The sequence below is a fragment of the Eptesicus fuscus genome, chromosome 15 (assembly GCF_027574615.1).
Source record: "Eptesicus fuscus isolate TK198812 chromosome 15, DD_ASM_mEF_20220401, whole genome shotgun sequence".
NCBI classification, from domain to species: Eukaryota; Metazoa; Chordata; class Mammalia; order Chiroptera; family Vespertilionidae; genus Eptesicus; species Eptesicus fuscus.
The window spans coordinates 14,385,045-14,400,334 of record NC_072487.1 but is presented as its reverse complement, the minus strand read 5'-3'; positions in this window follow the sequence as shown (position 1 = coordinate 14,400,334).

Here is a 15,290-nt window from a genome sequence, read left to right as displayed (position 1 = left end):
GGCTGTGACTGAGCTCTTGGGACTGACAGTGTCTTAAAGGTTCAGCTAGTTTCCTATTACTCTAGGCCAGTGGTAGGCAAACTGCGGCTTGCGAGCCACATGTGGCTCTTTGGCCCCTTGAGTGTGGCTCTTCCACAAAATACCACATGCGGGTGCACACGTACAGTGCGATTGAAACTTTGTGGCCCATGCGCAGAAGTCGGTTTTCTGCTCTCAAAAGAAATTTCAATCGTTGTACTGTTGATATTTGGCTCTGTTGACTAATGAGTTTGCCGACCACTGCTCTAGGCTATGGTATATTTCTCCTCTTTCTACTACTCCACTAAGTATGAGAAGTAATCATGGTTCATGATCCAATAAAGGGCTCATTACTTCCTGGAGTTTAGTTCATTACCATTTATGTTTATCATATCTCAGATGGGTTAAACCAAAACAACAACTATAATTTCTGTAGTCATTTAGATGATTTTGTTCAGGCAAGAGTGACATCTCTTGCAACTTTGTACATTCTAATTAGAAGCTGAAGTCTACTTTCACAGATTTTTGCTCATCATTTATGATTGAGATGTCCAGATGTTTGGGAATATAGATATGCATATCACCCCTTGACAATGTTGTCCCTTTCCTGGTCTTTTTAAATTTAATATTTTATACAGGTAAACTAAAGAAGGACCTATTTATTTATTTATTTATTTATTTTTATTTCAGAGAGGAAAGGAGAGGGAGAGAGAGATAGAAACATCAAAGATGAGAGATAATCATTGTTCAGCTGCCTCCCCCATGCTCCCTACGGGAGGATCAAGCCCACAACTGGGCATGTGCCCCTGACTGAAATCAAACCTGGGCCCCTTCTGTACTCAGGCTGAAGCTCTATTCACTGAGTCAAACCGGCTAGGGCAGAGATCCCTTTATTAATTCATTCATATTAAAAATGGAATTATTTGGCTTAAATGTCAATATTTAAGATTTGTCAATATTTTTATTCTAACCATTCTACAAATTTACAAACTCATATTCTTAATTAATGTTAATATATCATATTTAAACTGCAGTATAACCAAGCAGAGTCCAGCTGAGTCAGCATTGTGAGATTTTTCAGTTATATTAAGAAAAGTAGTATGTGATTAATAAAAAACAACAACCTTGTGGGAGAACACATAGAACTAAGGAAAATTGCTGAAGTTGGGACTTGAACTCATAATAAGCTTGAACAATTCCCAGTAGAAGAAAATAATCCATTAAAGAACCATTTTGCAGATCTAGGTCTGAAATATTGTTGGAGTATTGGTTAAACCATTTTGCAAAACTTATTATGAAGTGGAATGAATATATGCTGACTTTCTGACACAGCAATTCTAGTCATAGGTATATATGCAACAGAGATGCATGCACCCAACTCTAAGTTTCATTCATAGTAGCAACAACTCCAATCTACATCAGAAAAGATAAATAAGTTCACAACTAAATAAATTAAAATTAGGGAACTATATAGCTACATGCAATAATATGAATGACTCGAAACTCGTTTGGTGAAGTTAAACACAAAAACTACTGTAGTGTTTTTTTTTTTTATAACATTTAAATTATAAGTCAATCAAAACTAAATAACAGGTTTCTAAGTGAGATAGTGGTTACCTTTAGCAAAGAAAAGAGAGAAAAATGATTGAGGAATAGCAAGAGGGGGCTTCTATAGTATTATTTAAATGAGTTGCTCAATTATGCTTTTGCACTTTTCTTTAAGTGTTATACTACAGAATGTTTAGAAAAGAATAAGACATTTAGAAAGGTTATTGAGTGAAAAATAGGAGAGATCTCTTTTCCCTATTTCCTTTGGTAAAAGGTATTGAACTTGATACAACTGATATCAAGAATATCAGACTTTTAAGTGTCAGTAAGGTATAGAGCAATTGAAATTCTTCATACATTAAGCCAAGAACAATAAAATGGTACAATTACGAAGGAAAAGTTAAATATACATACATGCTCTAATAGCTATTTTACACCCATGTTTTTACCCGATACATAAGAAAGCATTGGCAAACCAAAAAAAAGATGCTTAAAAATGTTCATAGCAACTTAATTCAAAATATCCCAAAGTGTTAACTAATATCCATCAGTAGAAGAAAGGATAGGCAGTGGAATGCAATATAGCAATAAATGTAAACAAATTATGGATATACACAACAGAGATAAATCCTACAGCACTATATTGAGCAAAAGGAACACACAGAGTATGATCTAATTATATGAAGTTCTAGAATAGGCAAAAATAGCTATGTTGATAAGAATCAGAGCAGTATTTGACTCTTGGGATGAAAATTGAGTGGAAAGTGAATGAGGAAATTTTCTGGAGTAAATGAAAATGCTCTAAATCTTTCTCAGGGTGCTAGTTACATATAATTATACATTTTTCAGAACTTACTGAATTTGTATTTTTACTAGATAAATTATAAGTTAGAACAAGTTTTTGAAATAATTAGAAGACGGACCCATTCTCCTATTCCCAGTATTGTATATTGGAGCTGATATATACATGAGAGAATACAGGGTCCAAACAGATCTGTAACCAAGTCTAAATCATAATCTTAGTTTTGTCATAGATAGCAGAAGTAGAATCCTATCTAATAAAAGAGTAATATGCAAATTGACCATCACTCCAACAAACAAGATGGCAGCCCCCATGTGGTCAAAGATGGCTGCCCCCATGTGGACACAAGATGGCTGCCACAAGATGGACAGCAGGGGAGGGCAGTTGGGGGGGAACAGGCCTGAAGGGGAAGGCAGTGGTGGGCAATCAGGCCAGCAGGGGAAGGCAGTTAGGAGTGACCGAGCCAGCAGGGGAGGGCAGTTGGGGGGACTAGGCCTGCAAGGGAGGTCAGTTGGGGGAACCAAGCCTGCAGGGGAGGGCAGTTTGGGGGGGGCCAGGCCTACAGGAAAGGGCAGTTAGGGGTTACCGGGCCTGCAGGGGAGGGCAATTAGGGGTTACCAGGTCGGCAGGGGAGGGTAGTTAGGGTGTTGTGGAGCAGATGCGAGTGAACGACCACTGGAGCCCAGATCAAATTAAAATTTAGGGAGCCTTTATTAGCCGGGCGGCCAGACGACCCGGCGACTGCTCTGCCATTCTCCACACAGGGAGACCAGAGAGCAGCAGCGACCCTTTGTGTAGGACCGCTTTTAAGCCCATTAACCACATCCGGTTTTTGCAGAACAAGTAACCCAAGACAAAACAGTTTTTCCCAAGCAACGTCAGGATCATGCCAATGATGACCATGTTATTCACAGGGTCATCCTGTTCTTCAGAAAGCTGACAGTGTTCTATGAAAGAAGGCCTACATGCTGGGAAGGGGCCATGAGTCCCTATCTCAAGGCCTGGCCTGGTGTCAGCACTGACAACTCTACCTGGGGCATAGTCCACGGCCTCTCTGGAATGCTCAAAAATTCCCACTCTCCAACAAGGGGCAATCAGGCCAGCAGGGGATTAGTTAAGCATTGATCAGGCTGGCAGGGGAGTGATTAGGAAGTGATCAGGCTGGCAGGCAGAAGCGGTTAGGGGCAATCAGGCAGGCAGGCAGGCAGGCGAGCGGTTGGGAGCCAGCAATCCTGGATTGTGAGAGGGATGTCCGACTGCCCATTTAGGCCCAATCCTGGTGGGTCCCAGATTGGAGAGGGTGCAGGCTGGGCTGAGGGACAACCCCCCCCCCATGCATGAGTTTCATGCACCGGGCCTCTAGTATAGAATAAGAGGTTTATAGGTTTCAAATCATTAATAATTCAATACTAAAAAAATAATAACATAGGAGGGGTGTAATTGTGATTACTGGGGATAATGATAGAAAAAAAATTGTTGAAAAATCAATTTATCATAAATAATGTTAAAATGATATTAACATCCAAATCTTATAAAATATAAATAGAAACATGATGTTGAGCATTATTCCAAAACATTTGAAAGGAAGTTTCATATATTTTATTTAGAAATAAATAAGATGACAGTCCAACTGCAGTATATATAATGATTAAGCTTAAATTACTAATGAACAACAAAATTAGCAAACTCATAGTTTTTAAAAATTCCAATAACTTGTGACTTACAATGAAGCCTTAAAATACCATAGAATTACAAAAGACTCAATGAAAAATAATAGGCAGGCTAATTTACAAATTTAACAAAAATTAAGTGTATGTAGCACTAATTTGTGCAAGACAAAGTAAAGTTTTGTATAATCATTTATGAAAATCAGGTATATAATAAAAATATGATGTTTAATGTTAATAAAAATGAATGTTCCAATTAACCAGATAAAAAAGCATAAATTCAAAACAAATAGGCATGCAAGGAGAAATATTTGGAAAACAATTAAAAGCAAAATTCCAGCCAAATTTTAATTTGTAAAAGTTATAACAATTAAAAGAAAAATTCCATGCAAGTTTTAATTTGTAAAAGTTATCTGGTGTATTGAAATGGTAAAACTATCCACAGCTACTAAAAGACTAATATGAATATTACTAGAGGCCTGGTGCATGAAATTTGTGCACGGAGGGGAGGGGTCCCTCAGCCCAGCCTGCACCCTCTCCAATCTGGGACCCCTAGATGATGTCCGACCACCTGTTTAGGCCCACAGGGATCGGGCCTAAACAGGCGGTCTGACATCCCTCTCACAATACAGGACTGCTGGCTCCCAACTGCCCTCCCCTGCAGGCCTGGTCCCCGCCAAACTGCCCTCCCCTTCTGGCCTGGTCCCCCCCAACTGCCCTCCCCTGCAGGCCTTGTCCCTCCCAACTGATCTCCCCTGCTGGCGTGGTCACCCCTAACTGCCCTCCCTTGCCGCCTGGTCACCCCCAACTGCCCTCCCCTTCTGGCCTGGTCCCCCCCAACTGTCCTCCTTTGCAGGCCTGGTCCCCCCCAACTGCCCTCCCCTGCAGGCCTAGGCCACCTCAACTGTCCTCCCCTGCAGGCCTGGGCCACCTCAACTGTCCTCCCCTGCAGGCCTGGGTTCCCCCCACCCAACTGTCCTCCTCTGCAGGCCTGGCCTTGTGGCGGCCATCTTGTGTCCACATGGGGGCTTCCATCTTTGACCACATGGGCGCAGCCATCTTGTGTGTTAGAGTGATGGTTAATTTGCATATTACCCTTTTATTAGATAGAATAATGAAGAGCAAAGTTTAAGGGCAATGTATCTATACTATGATTGTGATTGTGTAAAGAAATATTTTGTATCTAAAAGAGAATATACAGCCCTAGCCGGTTTGGCTCAGTGGATAGAGTCCCAGGTGCATGAAATTCGTGCACAGGGGGTGGTGTCTGCGAACTGAACATGTCCCAGGTTCGATTCCGGTCAAGGGCACATGCCTGAGTTGTGGGCTCGATCCCCAGTGGGGGACTTGCAGGAGGCAGCCAACCCATGATTCTCTCTCATCATGGATGTTTCTATCTCTCCCTCTTCCTTCCTCTCTGAAATCAATAAAATAATTATTTTTAAAAAAGGAAGAGAATATACACAAATGAAAATAGTGATAGAATTATGGCTTATGTTTTAAAGTTTTTACTCTGATAATTTGTCTTTAACACTATAATGTCTATTCATAAGAAAAAAACAATGAGCCAATTTTTATTATTCTATATTACTTAAAACTTACAAAGTGCATAAGAATGAATAGGATAGAAACCAATAAGACAGAGGTCATCATTGACCTTCTGCTTATGGAAGAATAAACTGACCTTCAAGAAAAGGGGGAAAACAGAAAAAAATAATATTATGCATTATTCAAGTAACTTTGCTAATATCTGCCAAGGGAGGAGATGGGGAGCAGGCACAGTCCTCACTGACCTTCCAGGTACCTCTGACACTCCAACTTTGAGATCTCCAATAAAATCTGCAGTCTATTGTACCTGACAGCAAGCTTTGCACTTTCATTATGCATATAATATCTAATAGATCTTTTGAAATCATTACCTGTCAAGAGGGGGAAAGAAAGGCAGAGAAAAAAGCCTTGAAGAATAGAGTTTGTCAAGGGTCAAGGTAAATGGCAATATACTTTAATAAGCAATAAGCTCCACATTCTCTGGGTGGCCTATACACGCAGTGGACTGTGTTATCATTACATTGAATTGCAGAATAACTTCTTAGTGGCCCACAATAGCTTTCTGGTATATTTTTCAATTTATATGAATTACAAAAAAAAAAAAAAATAGTCAATGCCATTTTACCCTAAGTAACACACAACTGGAAAGATACATTTTTGAGCACCCAAAATTTTAAGATGTATTACATATATATGATTTTTACTAATTTCACATTAATTATTAATATCACTATTTCCTCATATGAATAATAACATGGAGAGCAATCCTGTTTTTCATCTTTTTAACACTCAAAATCTAAATAATGGATGCATGGCCACAGAATAGACATCATAAAATGCAAATTTTATTTGCTAGCAATGAAAGAAAAAATATTCTTCAGATAAATGGCTGCTAGAACTGCATGTCAACAAAACAATTGAAACTTTTTGCAAACATATTGGATCTAAAAACATGGAAGATAATCATTCCATATTCTTCCAAACATCCCGTGCATCACAACTTAGTGGCAGAGTGACTGACATAGAAACAGGTGAGTGGGAGTCACATTACTCAGATTTCAGTTTGTGCTCAAATGTAAAATACTTTCTCTCTTCTCTAAGTCTTTGGATCTTGAATTTCTTATCGAAAAGAAGGAAACCGCAATACATAAGATAGTCTCCAAAGTTACTGCCAACATCATGGCTTCAATTCTACTTGGAAATCAGATAAAAATCTCCCCTTTTTACAAGGGTGCTTATGAGAAAGAAGCAAAATCAATGCCTTGGTAGCTATGACATCATGTTAAACAGTTGACAGATGGTTGAAGTCATAAAATTCACAAAGTTTTAATGATATGTACTACAGAAAAACAGGCTCCCTGCTCCACACACTGCAGAGCCGAATGGGAAAATTGCCCTTGCTGCTAGCTTGCAACGGGCTTAAAGAAAACAATATGGAATTTACTACAGAACATTTTTCTTAATCTTAAAGGACAATAAAGTGACTTGCAGAGTTGCCTTGGGGTTATGCAGGCTGGCAGAACACTGTAAATTTCAGAGCACAGTGAATGGCATCTAGTGGGTCAGTTGTCCTCTGTTTGTTGAAACTTTTATGACTGAAGGGGGTGCTTGATTGGTGCATTCAGAGTTCTTCTCAAGATCCTAAACAATAGCATACCAGTAAAAGAGAAAAGGAATTCTAATATTCAGAGGATTTTTATAGGGGGGAAAAAAAAGAGATGCCTTAAAGATTTAGACTCAGGATATAAGATTTTATTTCCGGTCTTCAGAGATGAATTTAAGAACACGGGTTTTACTTAAGAGGGAAAGATACAGTGCATTGGATTCAGGTGGCAATTTTAGGTGCCACCAATGGCCAACAAAATAACCTTGGCAGTTATTTTCAGCTCTAATGCATACCAACACTCTAATAACTCCTACATTCGAGCGTATATACTTTAAGCTTACTTCTATCCTACAGTAAATAGACATCCAACTGTCATGTCTAAAATCACATACCCTTGGGCCTGCCTTTTAGATATGGGCACTTGTTAAACAGTTTAAAGCTGATGACATGACTTTTAGTTAAAGAACTATGTGACTGGATTTGGTGACTATTTCCCTATGCTTCTGTTTCCCTCTGTCATGAATGTCCTCGCTCTGCCAGGAAATCTCCAAAACATTACCATTTTTGTGTATTAATTTCCTTATGAATTCAATATTAATTCAACTTTTTAAATTTAATATTAACTCAACTAATATTTACTATTCAACAAATCCAATAGCCATGTGCACTTAAAGAAACTAGGACTGAAAAGGAATTGTACCCACCTGGAATGTACAAGGTGGCTGTTCCCTTTGCTATCTTTGTGAAAATACAACACAAAGATAAGCAGGTGAGAATATACTTATATCCTTCTGCATTCTTTCATTGTGGACATAGCACAGAAATTGCCTGTTAGTATTTTGAACTACCTTACCAATACCCCTTACATTCAAATCATCTCCAATTTTTCTCACATTGTTTCACTTTGTTTTAGATTGTGTGCCAGACAAGCACTGCCTATATCATTAGACAGTGACTCATAGGTAATGTTATGTTCTGAGCTGACTCCCTGCTATTCATCTCAGCAAATGCTAAATAACAGCTAGCAATTCAATCAGGAAAATCAGCAGGAATTGTAAACACAATACTCTAAAAACTGAATATGTTGTAGTCCCTTGGGAATAGACTTATCTTAATGATTGTCTAAACTTCAAAAGGAAAAAAAAAGTCTATATGTTATTGAAAGGTAAATAGATATATAGATATGTGTGTGAGCATGTTTGTGTGTATATACCAGTACATATGAGTATATATGTGCATATGTGTGTGTGTGTGTATATATATATATGTATGTATATACTGTATATATACACACACATATGGTTTTGCAACAAAAAACATTAATTTTTATATTTTGCAAAACTTTTTGCCCTGGCTAGGTAGTTCAGTTAGTTGGAGTATCATCCCTGTATACCAAAAAGAGTGCATGTTCCACTCCGGGTCAGGCCACATACCTAGGTTGTGGGTTCAATCCCTGGTTGGAGCACATACAGGAGGCAACCAATTGTTGAAGTTTCTCTCTCACATCAATGTTTCTCTCTCTCTCAAATCAATAAACATATTCTCAGGTGAAAATAAAAAAAGAAACAAAAAACTTTTCACATGGAAAAATTAACTCATTGGTGATGACTCCTAAGGACTAGCTTGTTGTAAAAGTTAGTTGTACATCTCACAAAAGGAAATGTGGAAAACGTGGCTTGGATACTTTTTTTATTGACTCTCCCTTTAGTTATCTTTCAAGCACACCATGTCACCATGTGCTTCCAATTTCATACAATTTGAATAAAAAATATTGTGTGCATACTTTTCTATGAAACCACCCAGTATTAATTCATATCTGAGACCTACTGAGTTTAGTCTTTACCTAAAAGAAACAAGCACAGTCTATTCGCTCAAAGTAATATCTCTCAAGAACATAAATATCCAAACATTTCAGTACAGTTTTCAAGACATATTATTGATGTGATTAATATATTGCAAAATATTCACGGTGTGATATTCAGCTCTTGTTGGCTTTACTTGGGAACATTTAATTTTGTTTCAGAAGCATGGTTTCTGCTCATGGCCTACCATTCAGAGATCAGGATGCACCCTCAGTTGTGGTAACATGTGGGAAGCACAGAGTCATGACCAACCACCAGATGGGACATTTGGAGATTGGCAAGAGTTCTTTATTTTCTTGGCTACCACCTGACAAACTCCATCTTGCTTCATACATTGCTGAAGCAGAGCAGAAAATATGAGACAGTCCAAAAAACCAAGGCAGTGGACTGCCCACCAGAAAACCTTAAACTCCAAGGAGTTGATAGTTTATTATTGGTCTTAAATAGAACAGGATTGGTAAACTTTTTCTTAAAGGGCAAGATAATTATACATTAGGCTTTGTAGGCCAAGAGAAAAATATCAAGGATATGATGTAGATGCTTATATAATCATTTAAAATGTAACCATTCAAAAAAGTAAAACACATTTTTAGCTTATTGAATGTTTGAAAAAACAAAAACAAAAGAGGGTGAAGCCAGTCACAGCCACGGCTGTCATTACCCACAACAGAACTAAAAGATTAAAATTGAGGGAAGAATTCAACAACTCAGTCCACTCCCCGCTGTTTTGTAGAAAGGTAGTTAGTCTTAGCTAAAGTAAGGGATTCTCTGGGAATCGCATCTATCACTACTGTTACTATCCCTTAGAATAAAACTATGTTATAGGGAACTAACCTCAGTTGTCTCATACTTCTGTTACCCAACAAACCATGCAGGGTACAAGCCTTGAGGGAAAATCTCATGACAGAAAAATGAGGGAAAAAATCTTATAGAGAAAAATACTCCAAAAAGTTATGGGGGAGGAAAGTGGATGATGTTGTAAAAGGTTGTACCTTGGAAGCTTCACTGTCAAAAGGAAATGCTTTTATCCTCTGAAAGAAGTGGAAAGCCATAAGATAAGAGTGACATGATCTAATTTCCATTTTGATAAAATTCCTTAATAGTAATTTTTTTTTCTGGGATACTTTTTGGTATTCAATCTGACAATGAGTAGAAGTAAATTATATCATCAAAGATATTTTCTTCAGTCTGGTATCAATTATTCAATGTATTTAGTTTTATGGATGCATTTTTCTTTCAAAAGAAGAGTTTTTAATGACCAAATTATCCATTTACTTATTTATTTTGAAAACCAAGAAAGATATATTTGTTGTCAGATTCTGTGTGTGTTACCTACAATATAAGGATAGTTCAGATGTATTAAAAAAGCCTATAGTTTATTGGAAATTATAATAAAACAATAGTAAAATTAAAAAACCCCCAGTTATAATGAAAAGTAATCCAATTTATCATTAAGCTGTAATACCTACTGTATCTTATTATCGCTAATCCTACTATAATAATGCTAATCATGGTAATGATAAATTAAATGGTCAACCAAAGAGCAAATGATGGCTACTATCTCTATGTGTGACTCAAAAAAACCTCCTGGTTTTCCATTTACAAAATTAGAAGTGTACTATTCTTCTATCTGTACCTCCCTCATCATGACTCTGAACATTTTTAAATGTTATTTTTAGTTCAATTTCATAAAAGTGTCTACTTTTCTAGGAGTTTAAGAGTCAGTATCTTGCAGGTGAGAATAATTCAAGAATTTTTATTTTTTTTTTAAGATTTCCATGAATCGTTTGCTACCAACTAGAAGTAATCAAAGTGCCACAAAATTAGAACTGGTTATAAATAGCAAAAAATTATCTAGCAGTGTGACATGGATTTCTAAGCAGGTATATAAAAAAGGACATAGGATTAGACATAAGGAAGAACTGAATTGAAATGCTAGCTTTGTGATTTGCAGTGCTGTGGGCATGTCCCTTTTGTATCAAGTTAAGTTTATTTATTGTCTTGTTTATTTCCTTTATATTTAGCATGAAATTTTATCTCAAGGAAATTAACTGGCCTCACCATGCAGGAAGTCAGAACTACTGAGATTTCAGTGCAGTTGAAGCTAGATGAGGAAGTACTTGAAATACTGCGTGACTATTAACAATTGCAGCTCAGGAAAAACAAATACCAAGGGCATTGGGTGATAAACATCAAATGAGTGGTATAAATGGTGAAGACTCTCTGAGGTCTCAGAAGATGCAGAAATCAGTAAACATTTCATAGAGAAGATCGTTCATGCACATGAAATATATTTGAAGGGAATATAGAGCTTAAAGAAATGATAACAGAAAGGGCATTGCAAAGGAATGGGTGGCTAGTTATTCTAGTTGGTAAAACATGGGGCATGAACACAGCAGGGGAAGATGCCTCTATTTAGCTACAGAAGAGAGCTCAGAGGAAGATACAATAAAGTTTGAGAGGAAAGGCAGGTTGGGGTCAAATGATAGGGATCTCAAAATTCAGATTTTTATGGTTTTAACATTTTGTTTCCATACAGTATACTACTCACCTTGCATTTTGAGTTCTCATTTCTGTATTTATTATTTATTTTAAGCAAGCACCCCACATTTGATTACATCATATTCTATATTCAGTTTTTAGGACAATGAATATAATGGACAAAGAGATCAAATTTTAATGACTATGGCCATGGAGATTTGTAATAATGTTATTAAAACTTTCTATAATAAAAAGCTCATAGCTTTTTTTTCTCCTTAAGCCTTTCAAGTTATGAGTTTTCAGCTTCAAATTAGAATTATGTGTTATAGCCTGCTTTACAGAATACTTTTCATAACTAGCCATGTGACCTTAAAAATGTTGGTTAAGCTCTCAGTTAAGTGGATTTTGTAGACTTATACATCAAATATTTTGGAAAAGATATCCTCTGAGTCACTTACAAATAGAATATTTTAAATTTTGTAATTTAATTTTTGAGAAAAAATGGCACGTGCAAATTAATACTAATGCATTACAAGTCATGTCTAGACACCTTGAGAAGGTAAATCAATTTATTGTGAAGTTTCTAATAACAAAACCTATCACTTTTATCATGTAAACAATTTTCAGTCTGTACTGTTAAGATAGGATCAGACCATAAGAAATAATTGGAAACGCATTTATTTTATAAATAAGATACCAGAGTTTGACCCTCTATGTTAGCACTCTAGTAGCCTTGAATACATAATTTGGACTTGATGAACCTCAGTTATCTTTATATATACTAGTATACTAGAGGCCTGATGCACAAAATTCAGGCAAGGGGCTTGGCCCTTGTAGCCGTGGCAGCTTGCCTCGGCCCTCGGAGCCCCGGCTTAGTCCAGAAGGAGGTCCGGAAGGTCGTTTGGCTGTCCAGTCTAATTAGCATATTACACTTTTATGATTATTATAGATATATATATATTTTGAAGCATTGTCCTCAAGTCTTTACTAGCTTTATCATTTGCCTTATTATGTCAGAAGCTGAACATAAGCCTGGTAGATCAGCTTTTTCTTTGTAGTTAACCTGAAATCATCTATTTAAATTGATTTTGATATTTTTGAAGATAAAACTTATCTCATCAGTACATCACATATCACAAAAACACATGTTTGATTGGGAAAGCCAGTCTTTTCATTTTACATGTAAGCAAACTTGCTCATGATTAAACAGTTGTGATATTTCCTCAGTGATTGCTCCCTAAGAGAGTATATAGAATCCTTTATACAGCCATTACATTTTAATTCAATTTCTAAAATTTTACACAAATTAGTTTTACTGGTTTATTGCAAGTTAACAATTAGAAAAAAATTTATTTGGAAATTTAGATTTTCTCCGAAATGGTGGACTCCTGAAGCTCAAATGTCACACTGATTAAGCAAAATATTAGTTACTTGGTAGAAAGTTTGTAAAAGTAGATAACTAAGCCTGAAATGATCCCTGGTTTGCTTTACATCTTACTCTTTGTTCATGAGTTGAGCATAAATTAAGATAAAAAAAACCTGAACAGATGTAATAAAATGGAAATATGTATAAAAAATTGCAAAACAATATCACTTCTACAACATTAATAGTGTTCTATATTTGCCTTTCTTCTTTATATAGTTGAGACATTTTCCTTAAAATAGGATCTTTGTTTTCTGAAAGCCCATCTGCTCTTGATGTTTATATATCATCTAATGAATTGGTTATTATCATTTTCATCACACACCCAACATCCTGCAAGATGCAAGTTTCAGCTGAGTTCTGACCTGATGTACACTTGCTTGACCACTGCTAAACATAGCACCTATTAGAAGGTAACATCATTCTCCTTGCACACTCCCTAGACTCAGTGAGTAACAAAATAAAGTCTTTAGCCAACTTCATATCGAAAAGGGAAAAGGTGAAATCAATGGAACAATAAAAACTGCAATCTCTTTTTGTCACATTTTATAACCTCATCACCACCAAACTCCACAAGGTCATCACTCCTTGTATTAGTCTTTTAACAGTTAGGGCACAATCACTGCTACCTTTTGAACTGGATCTTTTTTTTTTTTTTTTACAATATTGATTTTTGTTTGTTTTATTGGATGGTTCCTCTAAAGCTCCCCACTTTTGGTCAAAATAAACCTCAAAGAAGAAAGTTATCATAGAATTCAATAAACTCATGCAACAAAGATACATAGGTCCTTCCCAAACATCATTCCAGATACCTTCTGTTGTGCAGCTATATCGATTCTCTACATCTTATTGTCAATTCAGATATTAAACCAAAACCAAGCAAAATTAATGCATTAGATTTAGAACTAATCACAATACCTACCGCAATTTCTTGAGATGTAGAAGAAAAGAAAAATACTTCTCTAGGTATGAAATATATATAATTTAAAATATAAGTCACAAAGCATGGAAATAGATCACTTTTCTTTCAGTAAATGACAGAATTTTGAATAAAAACTTAAAAACTCATCCATTTTTGTAAGCACTGATTTGATTGGTTATAATCACTGGAATCTTATTAAGGTATCATAGCCAAGAAGATTATATTTTGATCCAGGTATAAAAAATTGATCTGTGATGTTTAAATTTTGATTTAGAAGATTTTATTTACTATAGAACTTAGTTTAATAGAAATGTGTTTTAATGAAACGTTGGAAAGTTAGGCAGGAACTCTCAACTACACAGAACCCATGAATTTTATTCACAATTGTGCTCTTTAGATTTAGCATCAAGATATTTTCTGTCCTCTCAATGTACTCCATGGGCCTTTGCATTTCTTCCCTCTGAGTTTCCCTTCTACTTCTGATCAAAATAATGACTCTTCCCTTCATGTGGTTAAGAACATTTACAACTTCAGTCTTTTCTCAGAAAGTTTTGCCTTGTGACATAACTGAATCCTGGCTCTCATTCACAATTTCTATATTTTAGGTAGTCTTTAAATTCTTTCATCCTCCATGTATCTCATAGCTACATGTCATGTGACTACTCTCTTGTCTCCTTATTGCCAATTCTGGGTCATTTTTTTTACACCAAAATGCCCATATGCTTCCTATTTTGAATTTTATAGCATCTACTTTACTGCTCATAACTCTCATATATCAATATCTTAGCTAAATCAATTCTTGAATATATTGGTAAGAATAGTTATATTTTCCACTGTAAACCTTTGTTCTGAAATTAAGATGTGCTTTTGAACAACTCATACAATGCTCTAGTTACAAAGCTTCCCCTCCGATTTTATGAAAATGAGCTTTGCCTTATCTCCTCCACAGCTATCAGTTTTCAAAACCAAAATGGACTTGAAATGGACTTTCCAAGTTCATTTGAAGTGGACAAAATGTACTGGATGTAGATCTGAAATGGACAAGACAGACTTTTCAAGTTCAAAAATCTTAAAACTCTTCTGCCTTACTTCCTTAGTCCCAGCACACCCCCTTCCTACCCCGTTCAATGTAACCTTTATCACCCCTTGCCCTCAATTTCAGAAGAGATAGAGTGTGTTTCATCCTTTTCAGAGCTGAGCTCAGATATCAGTTCTATCTTAATTACCTATATGACCCTAGGCAAGATATTTAGTTTCTTAAATTTTCAACCTTCTCATCTCTAAAATGAGATTACTAAAACTCCATCAAATTAATTAATTAAATAAAATAATACACATGAATGCCTTGCGTATTTCTTGGCATTTCAGTTATTCTAAAATGCTGTGAATAGTTGTTACTTATCTTATTTGTTT